General features: G+C 31.2%; 1 long non-coding RNA gene across 1 annotated transcript in view; it reads left to right on the forward strand.

Moving 5' to 3' along the window:
* LOC136795156 (uncharacterized) overlaps positions 1–3,765 on the forward strand; it is a 9,805-nt gene extending 6,040 nt beyond the window's left edge. The window contains exon 2 of the long non-coding RNA XR_010842721.1: positions 3,535–3,765. This is a non-coding gene — a long non-coding RNA (uncharacterized lncRNA). The remainder of the gene's footprint in view (positions 1–3,534) is intronic.
* The last annotated feature ends 563 nt before the right edge of the window (positions 3,766–4,328 follow it).

A 4,328-nucleotide genomic window follows, 5' to 3' on the forward strand; every position in this document is an offset into this window, starting at 1 on the left:
ATATATTAGTTACAGTTACTAATTTAAATTAAGCGCTCTCCCTTTCAATAAATGGGCGCACTTCATTCAACATTTTAAAATTACGAGGTGCGGTGTCTCGTGGACCATTCATTAAACAGGAATGAGAAAACGCTACGGTTAAGATACTACCCTTTTGTTTTAACTTTCCTCTTTTTTGAACTACGTACTTCACCTTCGCTCATATAAGACTGCACAAATTCAAGATTGTTACTTTTTATTTGATTACTTAAATAAACTACTAAAAAACTGGCCCCTTAAAGATTGTTTTAAAATTTCCAGTAGTAGATAATTCTTTATAAAATACTTCGATTTTTGAATTATGTCCATTGATGATACACCGTGTGATTCGATTTAAATCTCGAACCTGTAGAATAACCCATCCTAGCTCCCTTAGCAAGTTCAACTTCAAATTAATAAACTATCTACATACTTATATAAACTAGATATATTTTGTCTTCTTTTTATTCCAACGATGGTTTTAATTACTTAATTACAATTGAATGAGAAAACTTATTAATTATAATAATTTAGTAAAGTAACTAAAATTGTATAAGAAAACTTCCTGGAGGAAAATACCATTGATGAAAAATAAGATATAAAAATCCGAAAGAGGTAGATAATAAATTGGAGATACATAATAAAAGATAGTGATTATATTGGAGTGAGATACAGCCTCAGAGATAAGATCTTCAGCTGTTATCAGGCCCCGGCTATTGCTGTCAAGGAGTACAATATCATAATTACTTTTTACGTTGAATACCTTATACTGAATGCTATAGACAATAAGTGCATTTTGCCTCTCTGGTGCAATAATAAGAAGTTGAAAAGAAAAAGCAACAATAAGAAGTTGAAAAGAAAAAGCAATAATAAGAAGTTGAAAAGAAAAAGCAATAATAAGAAGTTGAAAAGAAAAAGCAATAATAAGAAGTTGAAAAGAAAAATCAGCCTTTTTAAAATTTTTTTTGTTAAATTTATCTTTGTTTAACTTGTTATAGGTTGTTTTAAATAAAACAGTTTTATGTTATGGATGAAAATTGAAAAAAAAAATAAATTTAAATGCTATTTTTTATTGTACATTTAGTTAGAAAATGATTTATTCACTTGCAATTTTCCCTGGCTTTTGAACAATACAGGTCTGCAGTAGCAATTTTCGTTATGTGTTTTTCCAACTACTGCACCGGTGGACTTCCAGAAGCATATTTTATTATTCGGTGAATATTGAAATGGGCTGGCCCGACAACAGTTTCCCACTCCACAGATTCCTTGTTATACGGTTAGTTTTATTCGGTCACTAGCTGAGGGAAATGAGCTGAGGAGAAGTTCATCCTTTCCGAGCATGTTGAGTCTGGATTCCTTTGGTGATCTGGCCCGTTGTACCTCAAAGGCGATGTTCTCAGAAGCCTCCGGAACACCACAGCTAGCCCTTAGGGAGCCGTAGATTAAGAGATTATGGTTTTAAAATTTATTTTTATTTATATTTTGATATTTACAACTGTATTTACATGAAAATACTTCCAGTAAATCCACTACTAGCATTCTATTAATCTTTCTGCATTAGGTCTTTGTGACCATCATCTTCTTTGCCTCGGAGGATTGTCAGGAATAGAAGAGGAAGCAAGGTTAGAAATAAGTGGGTTTGGGTAGTTAGGGAATTTATAATGGAAGGATTGGTTTGGGCTAGATCGGTAACATATGGAACATTAAAGTCTTTATGGATGATTTTATTTGTGATTAAATCTCGTAAAAATTGTGAAATTTCAGATATAGCCCCCCCCCCTCCAATAGGTTGCTGCTGCAACAACCTTGGTGGGGGAAGGAAAAGTTAACAGATGTAAACCAAACATTTTCTAATTCTTAATTGGCTGAAAGTATAATCGACAAGACATATAAGATTACATTTACACAGCTAAGTAACATAGACTAGTGAAGGGTTCTTGAATAAAACTGACATTCCATCAAAGTTTTCTGGATTAAGAAAAAAAAACTACATAAATAAATATATAAATAAAGTAACAATAGCCTTTGTTAAGAATTAAAGACTGATTCATTACTAGCAACAGACAGATGAGGTCAGAAAGAGTACTTTTCTTCTGATAAACCCTTTTGTTAAACTCTGCTGTTATAACCTTTTTAGGGAGAGCTTTTCAACTCTCTGAAAAATCCAAACTTCAGAGACCAGGTGCTACCGGAAGATATGAATCGATTTGATTACTAATTCGTAAATATGCACAGTATTATGATTTGAAAGAAATATATTTTTTCCAGGGTTAGGAATAGTTATTTCGAAACGTTTCAGTTAAATTATTTGATATGAAGTTTTATAAATAAGTTTTAAAATAAATATTCGGCGAGAACTTTTATTGGAAGAACTTTATGTTTGGTTCATTAGAGAATATATTACCAAATAGTCTAAAACTTTGAATAGAAACATCACTGTGCAATATTTATCAAAGCCGTACAATTTCGTTGGAAGCTTGTGTGGTTCGTATCTATGCATAGAAATATAGAAATATATTAACATAAATACGAGAGATGGCCAGATTAGAATAATCTTAAAACTACCTATTTTATCTGTTTATCAATTTTTTTTTTCCAGAGATCTCTTTTTGCGTAGTCTTTTTCTGTTCTTTTGCAACAGTAACATCTGCTTCAAACATCAAACAAACGACTCAAGTGTAGACATTTTTTTATTCAATTATTTTTTTCTCCTTTAAGACCTATACTTGATGATAGGAGCTATTACTTGACAGCAAGAAGTCTATAAAAGTACAAGTAACTAAATATAGAATACAGAGATAGTTTTTGGGAGTGTTAATACTATTTTGTTATATTTTTAAATTTTAAGTTGTTTATTAAAATTAAAGTTCTTTAATCCGGGTGTTCTCCGGGGTCCAATATTGAGGGATAATTAATTATTTTTCTGGTAAGCTGGTGTGAATGGAATAGACTGTATTTATAGTGGCTAAATAATAAATTAATCATGGTGAAAAGTGAAAAAAAACCTCTATTCTTGAATGGTTTATACAACTGATTATATGTGGGTTTTGACAAAAAAGAATACAAGGTGATTTAGTTGAATTCAATTTTGTTTACTGTTTTGAATAGTGGAATAAGATATTGCAGTTTACTTGGTGGTTCATTGGTGATGGTAGGTAATGTTTTGATGACACTTGAAGAAAACATTACCTACCAATACGGTTATATTCTGTTCCCTCATTCTGCATCTGTCCCTTTGTCTGGGTGCAGTTTGAAACTACTCACTCATGATGAATTGTTGAGTATGAGCAAAAATGATGTTCCTCTTCAGGTTCAGTAAAGCAACTCTTCACTCTTCTAACCCCAGTACGGTAGTATGAGAGCATCTTGAATTCCTATTCAAAATATGAGAGGGGGTCTTCCTCAAACAAAATGTATTGGTTATATTGTATTGTATTTTATCGAGCACTATGTTAGTAAAAAGTATTTAGTTAATCAAGTTCTTTTATTTTATTGCACCTTTTTTCACGTTTTCAGTTTTTGGTTTCTCCTATTTTGCATGTAAAGAAGAATTTATCGTATGATCTAAAGATTTTTTTCTGCACAAAACTCCTGTCTCCAGTTACAGCCTAATCAACCAGGGACCAGAAAGGGACCTCAGTTGAAAATTTTGGAGAATTTATGAAAATTTGCCCATGTTTTATTGCGTGCTGATTATGAATTTCATCTTGCATCCCCTCTTGGAAATAAAAACTAAAATTCAAAAGATCTTAAAAATTAATCTTTTTTACATCTTTTCTCTAATCGCTTGATACCTTTTTAGCAATATCAACTTGAAGCTGAATTGAGCCAGAGAAAAAACTTCTTACATTTTTAAATCCATAGTATGTTTTGTCTGGAGTGTCCTTGAAGAGTAACATTTTTAGTTATACAAATTGTGTTCGGTTAAAGGAAGACCTATGCTTTTCACGATTTTGTTTATTTCAATTTTTTTTTCGGAAGTATGACCAAAATAAAAAAAAATACTTTCCTTTTTTTTGTCAATAACTTGAAAACAACATTTTCATTCTAATAATATTTATGATTATTCTTTTCGTTTTGAATTAAGCCAGACGAAATTGCAGAATGTTGTCCAGTCCAATTTTTTTTTTTCCTGCTTTATGGTCTACAGTCGGCTGGACTAAATTTGGTCTCATAATCTTACTCTCGCTCAGCTCTTAACGAAGTGGATGAATAATAAAAATAATTCAAATAAAAATTGTGAGTAATTTTTTCTTCCTTAATTTGGTACAAAGTCCTACAAAGAACAATAAAGAAAATTGAGGTCCAAA

Source organism: Halyomorpha halys, unplaced genomic scaffold (genome assembly GCF_000696795.3).
Source record: "Halyomorpha halys isolate HHAL.00 unplaced genomic scaffold, Hhal_1.1 Scaffold441.1, whole genome shotgun sequence".
NCBI lineage: Eukaryota > Metazoa > Arthropoda > Insecta > Hemiptera > Pentatomidae > Halyomorpha > Halyomorpha halys.